The sequence below is a fragment of the Culicoides brevitarsis genome, chromosome 1 (assembly GCF_036172545.1).
Source record: "Culicoides brevitarsis isolate CSIRO-B50_1 chromosome 1, AGI_CSIRO_Cbre_v1, whole genome shotgun sequence".
Classification (NCBI taxonomy): domain Eukaryota; kingdom Metazoa; phylum Arthropoda; class Insecta; order Diptera; family Ceratopogonidae; genus Culicoides; species Culicoides brevitarsis.
This window is the reverse complement of record NC_087085.1, coordinates 43,539,243-43,554,025: the sequence shown is the minus strand read 5'-3', so window position 1 is coordinate 43,554,025 and position 14,783 is coordinate 43,539,243.

Genomic DNA, 14,783 nt, shown 5'->3' with positions numbered 1-14,783 from the left:
ATTAAAATTTTATGTACCTTTTAAATTATTCATCTGTAAGTAAAACAATTTAAATAAATTAATAATTTATAAAAAAAAAATTGAAAATTAATCAATAAATTAAATTAGTTCTAACTTTATTTATAAATAAAATAATAAAAAAATATAAAAGTACATATTAATCGATTTTTTTTTAAATTATTAATTAATTAATTAATTTTATTTTTAATATTTTAATTTAATTTAATTAATTAATTATAATAATTTTATTAATAAAATTAAAATAAATTTTTTTAAATGAATTATTTAATTAATTTATTAAAAAAAATAAAAATATTTCAAAACCCTTTCCCAAGTTAATTTTTGTTTTAAATTTCTTTTGCATGCCTCATTCAAGCTGAAAACGACCATCAACGTTCGAAAACATCAAACTTTTCCTCCGTTTAATCGGCTTACGATATTAATCTTCTCATTATTGAATATCAAATCAAGCTAAAAGTTAATGCACCTTCAAATGCGCATCATGTTCTGCATGCCGCCGCCGCGAAGGCAATAAAAAACTTTGCATATACATCAATTCCATTTAACGCTCTATTAATCTCTTTAGCAAACTTTTCTTACACAACCGCACACAACATTCGCAAAAAGGCAAGGGAAAAACTTTTATCAAAGCTCGTGAATCAATATTGGCTTTCAATCTGCATTCATTTGATGTTGTTTGTGTTTTTTACGATTTCTCTTGATTTTTTGATTTAAAGACTTGTTGAATTAAATTATAAAGAAAAAAAAACCAGGCGTCTCCATTTTTTCTGAAAAATAATTTTTTTTATTTTTTAAAAAAAATTTTAACGAAAAAAAAAATTTAAGAAAAAATGACGAGGAAGAGCGACATACATATGTCAAAGATTTGTCCGTATGTTTTTTTCTTGTTTTAAATTGCAAGTAGGAGAAATTGGTCGTTAACGAAAGTCATCCAATGGAAAAGTCATGCGCACTCGTTCCCGCTGGAAAATGCAATTGTCGTAATTTTTATATGTTTAAAGCAAGCAACAGCGTATTGTTTTTTTTCCTGTCCATCCATACAACAACTAAAGATTGTGCTATTCTGATAAAAATAAATGACAAAAAGAATTATGCCCGTACGGAGGAGCGTAAAAGCGAGAGAAACATGTCTAAAGGAAATTGAATATAACATTTATTTGATGTAATAACGCGAGCAATGCAATATTAATCCACGGACGTACAGGTGCTGCAAGTCGTGTGTCTGATGAGGAAAATATGAATGATTACTCTTGACTTTTTCCGTATCGCAAAGCACGAAATGAATTTTTTTTCTACCAAAGGACGTTGGAAGAAAAAAAAATACGGAATTATTATGATGTTGAAAGTCGGGTCTAATAATAATTACTGTGACATATCCATCAGGCAAAAAAGGATTTTTTGTGAAGCTTTTGAAATTTCTTAATTAAAAAATTGTATGAGCTTTGTTGCTATTATTATGTAACGGAATGCAATGAAAAATTTAGAGACAAAAGCGTATTTATTATTTTTTTTTAATTTTTTTTAGAAATATTAATATTAGACAATATTGAAAATATTAATATTAAAAATTAAATATTAAAATAAATATTTTAATTATGTTTTTTTTTTTAGTAATTTTTAGATTTTTTTTTAAATTTATAAGTTTATTTTTTTTTAATTTTAAATCTATTTTTTTATTACTAAATTATTTATAAATAAATTATTTTTTAATTTAAAAAAAAAAATAAATTATAATTTTTTAATTTTTTTAACTTCAAATAATTTTTATTAATTTTTTTTTTGATTTTATATTCTTAAATGTCAGTTTTTAGATTTTTTTTAATTATTTTTTTTATTACTTATTTATTTTATTTTGAATTATTAAATTTTAATTTGTTTTTTTTTTGATTTTTTAAAAATATAAAATTAAATTAATTTATAATTAAATTATTAATATTTAAAATAAAATAAATATTTTGATTATTATTAATTTTTTTAACTTTTATATTTTTTATTAATTTATTTTTTTTTTAATTTGAATTATTTATTTTTTTTAATTTTTTTTTGAAATAAAAAATCAAGTTAATTAACTTTTTTTAAAACGAATATATTTAAGTTTTAATTTTACTTTACTTTTTTTCTTTTAAACTTTAAATAATTTTGATAATTTTGTTTTATTTTAATAAAATTTTAATATTAATTTCAATTTTAAAATTTTTAATAATTTTTTTTAAATTAATTTTTTTATTAAGTATTTTTTATATATTTTTTAAACTCAGATTTTAATTTTTTTTGTTTGAATTTTTACAGTTTTTATTTTGCATTTTTTTTTTATTTTAAAAAAATGCGAAAATTCTATAAATAGCTCAAAACCGAAAAGAAGACACAAAAGTAATAATTAATTACCCTCACATGTGTAAAAAGTAACAAAATAGAGCAGATTAAATGAACGAAATCGACCACACCTGATCAGAACACAAAATTGGAAAAGAATCATTAAAAATGTCAACTCATGCAAAATTAGAGTAATTGCGTCATCGTCCATGAATTGAATAAAATTATCAACTTTACTTCTTCCAAAATGCACAAAAAGGGCTGGAATAGCAAAAATTCTACCAAAAGTAAGACAGTAAAATATTGGCGTGTTACCCTTGATTACATTCGCAAAAAAAAATTGTCGATTGCCGGAAAAGATAGAAAGGCAAGAAAAAAAAACGAAAAATCTGAGAAACCCACAAGAGAGTAATTTTAAAGTAAGTAGAGATATTTACAGAGAAATTTAAGCGACACACACAAATCACGAACTGAAATTGATTACGTCCACAAGGAATCATTAAGTTCAGCAGTTTAGCAGTAGTTAACGTAGTGTTAGATATTTTTGGGTAGAATTTTTTTTTTCGTGTATGATGAAATTTGTTAGAGGATTATGTCATCGATTTTTTTATTTTTTAAAAAGTTGGTAAGATTTTTTTGAATTTATTTTTTAAAGTTTTAATTTATTTTTAATAAAATTTTATATTTTTTATTAATTTTTTTCTTGATAGCCCAAAAATAAAAAAAAAAATAAATAGCGAATTTGTGTTATTTTAATTAAATACTTTAATTATTTTTATTAATTTAATTAATTAAATATTAAATAAATATTAAATAAATTGCTCATTTATCAGTATTTTAAAATCGACCTCAAAAATTTTTATTTTGAAAAGGATTTTTTTCTTATTTTAAAAAAAAATTATTAAAAAAATTAAATAAAAATTTATTAAAATGAAAATTAGATTTAAAAAAAAAAAATAAAAATAAATAAAAATTAAATGAAATAAAAATTTATTTAAATAAATTAATGAATAATAAATTAAATTAAAATTAATGATTTATAATTTTGAAATATATTTTTGTTAACAAAAAATTATATATTTAATTTTTAATTTTAATTAATTTATTATTTTTTTATTTAATTTAATTTAAAATTATTATTTAATATTTAATCAAATAATTATTTTTTCTAAATTTTTAAATAATTTATTTGTTTGATTTGAAAAATCAATTAATGAAAATTATTTTAAATAAAATTCAAATTCAAATAAAAATATTATTATTAATAATTTGGTAGTATTATTTATTAGTACACTTATTGTAGAATTTTTTACAATAATTTTGTTTATGATTTAATTTATTTTTAAATTTATTAACTTTATTTATTTTATTTAAAAAATAAATTTAATTAATTTATTTATTTAAAAATTAATTTATAAAAAAATATTTATAAAAAATATTTAAATTTTTTTTTTAATTAAAATATTAAATTTAAAACTTCTTTAATTTAAAAAAATCAAGAAATCAAATTTTCCTTCCAAAAACTCTTGTGAAACTCCAAATTAAAGTAACTTTCTCTTCTATCTCATTAAAATCACGAAAGTCTCTCAAAACAATGAAACATTCAACTGCCTATTATTTCGCACAGCATATACAAAGTTAATGCAAATTGCATAATAACAACAAAGACGACGCGAACATTCTACCCCCAAACACGTCCTCCAATCTACGTTCCTAACACAAAATGTGGTGTTAATGTTAATATGTAAAGTTCTTCAAATCCATGCACTTGTCTTGACACTCCGCAATCACATGTCTTGTTCGCCGCACACACACACAGTCGCACACAACAATTTCATGTCAAGAAAAAGTTTTTGTTATATCTAGATTAAGAGTGACATTTACGAGAGAGGGAAACGCGGCTCGGCAGACGAAATGAATGTTTTATAGTTTCTCGTTATTTTTTGTTGTTCTTTTGCGGTTTATTTTTTTTTTTTTACGGAAAAAGACTCGAAACGAGAGTAAAAAAAAGGTAAAGACAAATTTTTATTGGTTCTTTCTTTAAAATTTCACCCAAATAAAAAAAAAGATTTTTTTTATCGAATTTCGTGAAGTCGTGTGTGTGCCATAAAATAAAATAAAATCATAAAATTTAAATGCGGAACAAGACGTCTCCATCGAAATTGTAATCTCAAATAAAAAAAAGAAAAAAAAAATAATAATAAAAAAAATTAAATGGTGCTCATGAATGCAACGAATTACCAACAAAAGCGAAACAAAAGCTACTTTTCCGCTATTTTAATCATTTTTTCCGTAGTTTTTTGTTCGTGCAACGCGCTAAATAGTAAATAAAGAAGGCGCACGTATTATTCCGATTGCATGAACATGAACAGAACATCATTCAAGAATAACTCAAATAATTCTGCATCAACAATGAGAGATGAAGTATTTTATTTTTTTGCTGCTTTGTTGTTGTAACAAAAGAACTTTCATAGAAAATTTGAATAACTCTTGAGTGATTTTATTTTTTTTTTTTTTTTTTTCATTCACTCATTTTTCGGGGAATTTTTTTTTTAATTTTAATTTCGTGAGTGGTTTTTTGTCAATTTTTTTTTTTTTTTGTAAATCGAAATGGAAACGTTACACTCGCCTGACTGGATGCGTGATAGTTTTCACATCATTTATCTTCCGGCTTGCGATAATATTTCATGCCAAATCTTCAATTTAATTTCAGCTCATCTCCGTTCATCTCGAGTAACGCAAGCAAAATAAATGTAAAGGATTTAAAAGGTGTTGAGTTTTTGAACCCTTATAGCAAATGTCTTTCGTCGTTGCGTCGTTGAAATTGGAACCCCAAAAAAAACTGTAACAACACACACGATTTAGATTAGATGTTACCTGGCTGACGACGACGACGAAAAAAATGCTCGAGTAATATTTCTTTCTTTATATTGTGCGCTAAAATGTCATGAATGATTGTGAGTGAGGTAAACTGCGGAAAAAATGGGGATTTGGATTCCTTTTTGATGTTGATGATGGCTCAATGCATCACGTGTGTGTGGGTGAAAGTGCTCTGTGAGAAGGAAATAGATGAGTTTTAGCTTTGATCTTGTCTTCGGGGGTTCAGAGGGATTTTTAAAAATTATTTTAGGGGAATTTTTTGGTAAGAATGGATTTTTTTAAGATATAAAAAAAATTTTATTTTTTTTAATTTTTAATAATTTTTAAGTTATTTTTGATCGTTTTTAATTTTCTATTATTTTTTTTATTTTATTTAAAAAAATTCTTTTAATAAAAATTTTAAAATAAACTTATGTATTTTTTTTAATTTTTTTTTTATAATTTTTTATTTTTTTTATAATAAGAATTTAGATTTAATTTAAAATTTAATTTTATAATTTAAAATAATTTATGAATTAATTTATTAATTTAATATTATTTAAAAATTTAAAATTAAAGTATTAAAAATTAATTTTAATTTTTCTTAAAGTTCTTACAAATATTTACTATTTTTTTTTAAATTATAATTTATTTATATTTTTAAATATTAAAAAAAATTAAAAATTTGTTTAAAAGTTTATCGCTTCAAAACTAAAATTTAAATTTTATTTCAAAATTTTGAAGCTTTAAAAATTTTTCTGATTTTTTTAAAGTTTATTTATTAACAAGAAGCTTAAATTGCGTTTTTCTTTTTATTTTTTTTTATAAAAATTTTCATTAATAATATTAAAGTTTAAAAAAATATATAAAATTATTTAAAAAAATTAATAAAAAAAAAATTAATTAAAATTAATGAATTTAAATTCACATTAATTAATTAAATAAATTTGATAAATTAATGAAAATAAAAATTTGATTTTCACTTAATATTAAATAATAATTTAAAAGTTTCTTAAAATATGATATTTTTAAAGTAATAAACAAAATTTAAAAAAATAATTTATTAATTCATGAATTTTTAAGTTTCATGTTTGGTTTGGATTTATTGGAAAAATTTATTATTATGAATTTTTAAATTTTTTTCAGTTAAGTTAAAAATGAAAAATAATAAAAAAATTAATAATATTCTGAAAAATAATAAAAGTTAGTTAATTTTATAAAAATTATTAAAAAGTTAAATTTACCTCCATTTAATCCATTGCGACGATTCCTGTCTATTCCATTTTACAACAAAAGGCAACAAAAAAAATCGATGTTAAAAATAAGATAACGTGATTTTTCTGCTTGCCCAAAAACGAAGAAGAAGAAAAACGAACCTCGTCCCAACAAATTGTCCATTTAAGCGTGTCTCGGTGCCATCCTGTAGCTGAAATGGATCCCGAGAAAAATATACACCGGAAATTTTGTTTTTCCTGCCATCCTCCTTCCTTTCCATCAATCCATCTTATTGGCAAAGAATTTTTTTTACCTTTACGGTTTCGAGGAGATCATCGAAAGGTATTTACTTTTCTCATAAAAATTGATTGGTGACGAGACATAACAAAACAAAAAAGAAAGAAAGAAGGCAAATACCGACGACGACGACAACAAACAAAAATGTTGCAATCTTTTTTTAAAGGGACCTAAAATATCACATGAAAACATAATATAATAAAGATGAATGAATAACTTTCTGTTTACGTGATTTGTTTGAAAATTTTATTAGTACTCGATGAACGAAAATAAAAAAAAGCAACGAAGACGATGACGATGAGAAGTAAATGGGATATCAATATACCTTCCTTCTCCTTTTTTTTTTTAGAAAAGAAGAAAAGCAAGTTGGAGTACCGTAAAGTAGATAATTTTAAGAGAATTTCATATATTTTTTTAAATCTAAAATTTTTTAGTTAGAATTATTTAAATTTAATTAAATTAAGAATATTTTTAATTAATTAATTTTTTTTTGTAATTTTTAATAATTACAAATTACTTATTACTATAATAATAATAATAATAAAATACTAAATTTATCAATTAATTGAATTAAAATAATTTTAACTAAATTAGTTTTAGAATAAAAACATAAAATAAATTACAATTAAATAAATTATTAATTAAAAAAATAATTAATTATTAAATTAATCAAAAAACATCAAAAATTAAAATTTATTTATAATTATTTTTTTTATTTTATTAAATTTAATTTAAAATTTAAAACTTTCAAATTTTTATTTAAAAAATATTATTTTTCAAATTTTTGAAATATTTTAATTAATTAAAAAAAATTTTTATTAATTTTTAGTGGAAAAAAATAATAAATTAATTAAAAAATGCCAAAAATTTAAAATTTATTTATAATTATTTTTTTTAGATTTAATTTATTTAATTTTAATTTTTTGTTGTTAAAAAAATAAAATACTAAAAATTAAAAAAAAAAATAAAATTTTCTAATTTTTTAATCATTTTTAATTAATTTAAATTTTTTTTTTATTATTTTTTAGTTGTTGAAAAATAGTTTTCTAAATTTATTAAATAAAAAATTAAATTAAATTAATTAAATTAAATTATTAAATTAAAAAAATAATAATTAATTTTTTAATTCAATTATTTAATTTAAATAATTTAATTTAATTATTTTTTTTTATTTATTTAATTTTTTTTTTAACTTAAAACTTAATTTATTTATACTTTTTTTTGTTTTATTTTTATTATTTAAAAAAAAATTCTTTTAAAATTATCAACATTACGGTAATATTGAATCGAAGACGACGAACATTTTATCGATTTTTCGTTTAAATGATGTCGGTAAATTATTACACACACACACAGATTTATTTTCAATTGAGATATTACGCTTTGTTGTTTCTCTCGACGTATGCGGAAGACGGCAGGCATACGCTTTAAATCAATCAGTGTGTCAAAAGGATAAAGGGGGAAATTGTTTGTTTGCTTTGATTTGATAAATAAACGTCCTCAAGGATAAATCACGACAATGACAAGAAATTTTTTTTTTATTTTCTTGAAGCGAGAAAAACACCTGAAATTTCCAAGAAAGAAGAAAAGTCAGTACTTGGCAATAACTTTTCAATAAAATTATTATCCTCAACTTTTTTTTGCAACTTTAGAAAAAAATTCAATGGAAACTTTTTACAAAGTTGCATTTTTATCACGCAAAAAAAAACCAAAAGTTTTTCAATAATAACAAAATGCTCTCGTTCGGCAAACTTACAACTTTATTTTTATCAGAGCCGTTCCCTGTACGCCTTAATATTTTATTTATTTTGCAGATACACACGAAAAAAAAACGCATTCGAACAAACAGAAAATCCGACAGCAAACAAGACGAGGAATGCACAAAATAATGAAAAAGTCGGTATTTAACGAAAGGAATTGAGAGGAAAAACTTTTTTGTTTTTGATTTTAGAGAAAATTGAAAATCATTTTTCTTTATTGCATTATTATTATACAGGCAAGCCATATTTTGCTGCAAAAACAAACAAAAAAAAAACAAAAGGCTGAACTGCAATCAGTGTGAGTTTTTCTATGCGATTTGCGGCAAAAAAACAAAAAAAAATCAAGAAGCAATATTAGCGCAATAAAGAAGAGGAAATTATGGTGAAAAAAAAGTTAAATAATAAATAGTAAACATCATCTTGGCATTCCCGAGGAAAATATGCGGAAAATGTCTGTCTACCGAAGGAAAGGAATTTGGCATATTTCGCAGAAGAATAACGATGACGGCACGCGAGGATTTTTTTTTGCACGCGCGCCATTCTCTGACTTTTTAAGCTGCTTTATTATTTATATTATCGAGGTAGAGAGAGAGGAAAAAAACACCATCATCGCGGTTTTTTAGTTTTCAATAAGATCATAAGAGGAGGAGATTATTGAAAAAAAAAATAGAAGAATGGGAGAAGAAAAACTTAAGAGGACTTTGGGGTGAGTAAATTTGAAAAAAAAAATAATATTTGAGCGCATTTTAAATATTTTAAAAAAATTAAAGTTACTATTTTTTCAGATTTCATAACAAAAAATTATTAAAATTATTTATTTTTTTCAAATTTGATTTTTTTTTAATTTATGAAAATTTTTGTAATTTTTATTTGAAATTTATTATTTTATTTTTTTTTAAAATTTATTTTTTTAAATATTTTTTAATTTTTTTAAATCAATTATTTTTTTATTTTTAATTCTTTAATAGTTTTTTTTATTTTAAATTTTATTTTATTTTTAAATTTAGTAAAAATTATTTTTATATTTTTTAAATTTTTTATTTTATTTTTAATTTTTATTTTAAAAAATAATTTTAATTAAAATTAAAACCATTAATTTTTTTTTTAATTTTTTTAAAATTTTTATGAATTTAATTTTTTTTTATTTTTTTGATTAAAAATTTTGTTTTATTTTTAAATTTCTTAAAATTATTTTTATTTTTTATATTTTTTAAATTATTTTTTATTTTAAATTTTTTTATGTTTAAATTTTTTTTTTAAATTTATTATTTTATTTTTTAAATTTTTTTATTTAATATTTATTTATTTTTTTTTTATTGTAAATTTATTATTTTAAATAAAAATTTAATTTAAAATTATTATTTTATTTAAATTTTTTTTTTATTTATTTTTTAAAAAATTTTTTATTTTAATAAAATTTTAAAAAAAATATTATTATTTAAAATTTTTTAATACACAAAAAGACATTAAATTCCATTAAAACGATTTTTTTTAATCAAAATAAGAATCTACGAAACACATAAAAAATAGAAGCGCAAAAATGCGGTCGTCGCAAACCAGCACTTCTTACACTTCGCCATCATCTTCGAGCGAAAACAAGAACGTGGTTCGACGATAAAACTTTATCAATAAAAGTTTCTTTAATCGTTGCAATTTATAATTTTATTTATTTATTTCTCTTTTTTTTCCTCTACTTAACCATACTTTCAAAAAGTAATATAAAATTAATAACTTTTGAGATTTTATTTATAAATATTGTTGAAATACTTCAAAAGTTTCGCAAAACTGCACAAGTAATTTTTGACAAATTGTCACGTGTTTTCTCTTCTTTCGTTCGCGCTCGGAGAATCCGAACAATGAACTCACGTATTTGAACTAAATTATGCATGCTAATTGCTAATTTCTCTATTAAACACGAGGAATGTGTGTGTTCGTTAGAAAATATTTAAATTTCAACGAATAAAGGAGAAACGAGGATAGATGTCATGCCATAAGCATATCATATTCCCTTTTACTTGTTTATTGTCATAAAAACGATTAAAAGCTCGTCCTTCACACAGAAAATTTCAATTTTCCCTCGTACACATGGAAAAATTATTATTATTACGGAAAATTGTGGTAATTGGATGCAAAAAAGGTTGTTTGGATGTAATTTTAATATCGATGTCCTCGTTTTAAGTGAGTGTCGCCTCCTCTGTAATTGCATCCTTTTGTCCTCTGTCATTGTTATGTTTCAATCGGGAAAAAATGGTTCAAAATTGCCCGTAATTGGCATTCTCACACGTGGCTCGTACCGACCTTATAAATAGACTCGAAATTAGTTTTTGTGCCGTTTTGTTGAGTAAACAAACAGAAAAAAAGGGATACAACGAGCAGAAATAAGTTAAAGGGCATAAAAAGTTGATTGTTACTGCAGTGCGTTTCTATTGTTATGTTCGTCATTCTTTTGCCCCAAGAGTCGGACAAAAGTGTGCGAAATAAATAAATATTAACTCCGTAACCGGCTGTTACTTTATTTTCACAAAATTGCCACGAGAGGGATGCCAAATAATTTTTCCCGCCAAAACTGAGATCGGTTAGATTCGCGCGCCAGTCCTCCATGTTGAAAGATTTATTATTTATAAAATATTAATTTTAAAAATGTTTAATTTATTTTTGATCGTTTTAAAGTTTATTTAAGAAAATTATTTAATAAAAATTATAATTTAAATTCATATTTTTTTATTTTTTTAAAATAATTTAATTAATTAATTAAAAATTTTTATTTATATAATTTAAATTAATTTATTTTATTAATAATAAATAATAAAAAAAAATAATATTAATTTTTATTAATAAAAAAAAATTAAAAATAATTTTTAATTTTATGAAATTCCTTTTGAATTAAAAAATTAATTAAAAATATAAAAAAAAATATATTTTTAAAAGGCTTGGCCATTAAAACAAGTTCAGCTGTTGTCGATTAAAAAAATTGATTTCAAAATTTTACATTTTAGGCATTAATAAAAAAAAAAATTAAAAAATATATTTAAGTATAACATTTCAAAACTAAAATTTAAATTTTTTTCAAAAATTTTAAAGCTTAAATTTTTTTATTTTTTTTTAAGTTTATCTAATATTAAGAAGCTTAAATTGATTTTCCTTTCAATAAAAAAAAAATTTTTAAATTTTAATTTTAATATTGCAGATTTTTATTTTTTTTTTATAAATGTTATGAAATTATGCATTAATTTTTTTCATAATTTAAATTTTTTTTCAAAAGTACTTAAAAATTATCCCTGAAGATGATAATTAAATAGCTAAAACGTTGAAACTTTTTTTTTTAACAAAAATTGCCACGAGAGGGATGCCAAATAATTTTTCCCGCCAAAACTGAGATCGGTTAGATTCGCGCGCCAGTCCTCCATGTTTGAAAGATGATGTTGTAAAAACTCAACTTTTTTTATGCTGTCCATCAAAGTGACCTAAAGAACGCTTAAAAACTATTCTCATTTTACTTTTAGAACAAAAATAAAAAAAGGATCCTAATGACATGACAAAACATGCGGAACTTTTTCATCGCCTTGGATTGGGACTCATCATATGGAAGAAGAACAAAAATAACAAACAAACAAACAAACAATTTACGATACTCTTGACGATCCACATTGGCGTAAGAAATACTTTTTCCTTTATTATTGCCCTTTACACCAATCTACCTTTTTTCCTTCTTCTTCTCCTTTGTCGCTTCTCAAGTCGTATCAACAAATAAATACGGCAAATAATCATATAACACACTCATGCGTTTCAAGTCGTTTCTTCATGATATGGCAACTGATGTGTGAAGAAGAAGAAGAAGAAGAAAAAGTCGAAGTAAATGAACGGAGGGAGAAAAAAAAATCTGAAGAACCATAATGTTTAGAAAGGGATTTATTTCGGTATTATTGTTGTGCTAATATTCACTCCGGAGCATGAATGGTGAAAAAAATAAATAAATTCGTGCAGTCAACACTGAAGGCATTCAATCGAAAACGAATGACTCTATCATTTGGAAATATTTTCTTTTTATTTGAAGATTAAACGAGTTTCGATTTTTTTTCTTCAATTCTTTACACTTTCACACCCCTTTTTCCTTCGACACGCTTTTTTTATGGGATCATCATGGGAAAAGTATGTGAAGAAAGTTATTGATACGGGACGATTTGTTTTGAAAGTCTTTTAAAGCGAAATATGGGTAAATGGGAGTAATTTAATTTTTTTTTATAGAAAACCATTAAGAAGGACTTTAAAAAATTATTGACTTAAAGTACTAAAAAAAATCGTAAGTATATAAAAAAATTTTCAATTAATCCAAACCAAGCATATAAAAAAATATTGAAATACCTTGAAATTACAATTTTGAGCTCAAATAAGTTGAAATACCGTAAAGTTGATAATTTTAAGAGAATTTAAAAATTTGTTCTCTTAACGAAAATAAAACTTAAAATTAACATTTTTTGTTTAAAATTTTTATTTTATTACGTATTTTCATATATTTTCATAATTTTTAATAATTATTTATTTTTTTAAAATTAAAATTAATTTTTAATTTTAATAAAAAAAAAATTTTTAAATTTAAAAAAGAAATTATTTTTTAAAATTGAAAAAAAAAAAAACGATAAATCAATAAAAAATTTTTAAATGTTGAACTTTTTTTTCATCAAAATTTAAAAAAAAAATCTTAAATAAAAATGTATCTTTTAAAATTAAAAAATAATTAAATTTAATTTAAAAAAAATTTATAAAAAAAAATTAAATAAAATATAAATTATTTAATCAATTTGGATTTTCGATAAAAATCAAAACTTAAAAAAATTATTTTTTTAATTTTTAATTTTAAAAAAATTTTCATCATTAATTTCAATTAGTACTAAAAATTAAAAAAAAAAAAAAATTTTTTTTTAAATTTTATTTAAAAAAAAAAAAAAATAAATAAATAATTAAATTGTTAAATAAATTAAATAAAATTAAAATTTAAAAATAATTCTCATAATTTCATAAAAATATAAATAAATAAATTCATTTTAATTTCAAAAATAATTTAAATATTTAAAATTTATTTAAATTAAAAATTTTTAGACAAAAATAATAAATAATAAACGAAGTTCAAGCAATTTTTCAAAAAAAAAAATTTTAATAAAATGTTTTAATTTTGAATAAAATTTTATTCAAAAATCATTTTTTTTTATAAATTATTTTTTTTATTTATAAATTAGGTACAGGTACTAAAATTCAACTTCCGGCTTCAGATTTTTCATTACAAAAAAAAAACTTTTAGATAGGAGCTAATTATCACAACAAACAACAATTTTTTCCCATAATTAGCGAGCGAAAGTTCATTTCCTCCCACGTTCCTTCTCAAGTTGCATCAACATTCAACAAGCCATACAATATTCATTCGCCATAAAGCCTTTTATCAGCGCGCGGACTTTAAAATTTTTATAATAATTTCCATTTACGTAAAATTTTTACACTGAGAGATGCTCTCTCTCTAAAAAAAAGTTTACAGTTTCCATTTTTTGTTGTTGTTGTCATATCATTTGCAAGCATCAGCGTACAAAGCAACCAGCACTTTTCCCATTATTTTATTATATTTGCTGAATTAATGGCCTACTTTACTCCGTTCGCCGCAAATATGTGTCTTTTATGCACTCACAAACCATCCATTATTATAAAGTTTTAGTTAATTTTAGTTTGATCTAATTTTAAATATTTTAATATGATAACGACGAGCGACGTTTTTTTCGTTGTTGTTTTTCCTCGTGCATGTGTAATTAAGGGAAATGTGATAATAATATCGCCCAAAGCAGTCTATAAAAAATAATTTACATGAAAACTTTTTTTTTTGTTTGTTTCTGTGCAAAAATGTGCAACTTTCGATATTCCGAAAAAAAAAATTCAATTTTCTGAGTCGCTGAATTTTGATTGCTGGACAGAAGACATCATTCACATTCCCATAAATATTGAGCGATTTTGTGCGCCCGAATAATTGTTTTCGACACATTTTTATTTTTTTTTTTTTTGCTTTTTTATGTCGAGCACGTTTTATGAATCAAACTTTACTTAAGGAATTTAAATACTGATAAAGGTTAAACTTTTTTTTTTGCGTTGCCAGAGGAGGACAAGCATTTTAAACGCAAATAAATCAGAAAACACACAAAATTAATACGGTAGACTGGATACACGTAAAACATCCGAAAAAAAGGAAAGAAAAATAAGAATATAATAAATACAAACAACAGTCAATGCAGACAACGAAGCGTTTGTAGCGTAAAGCTTTGCAGATTTGTGTGAGAAAAA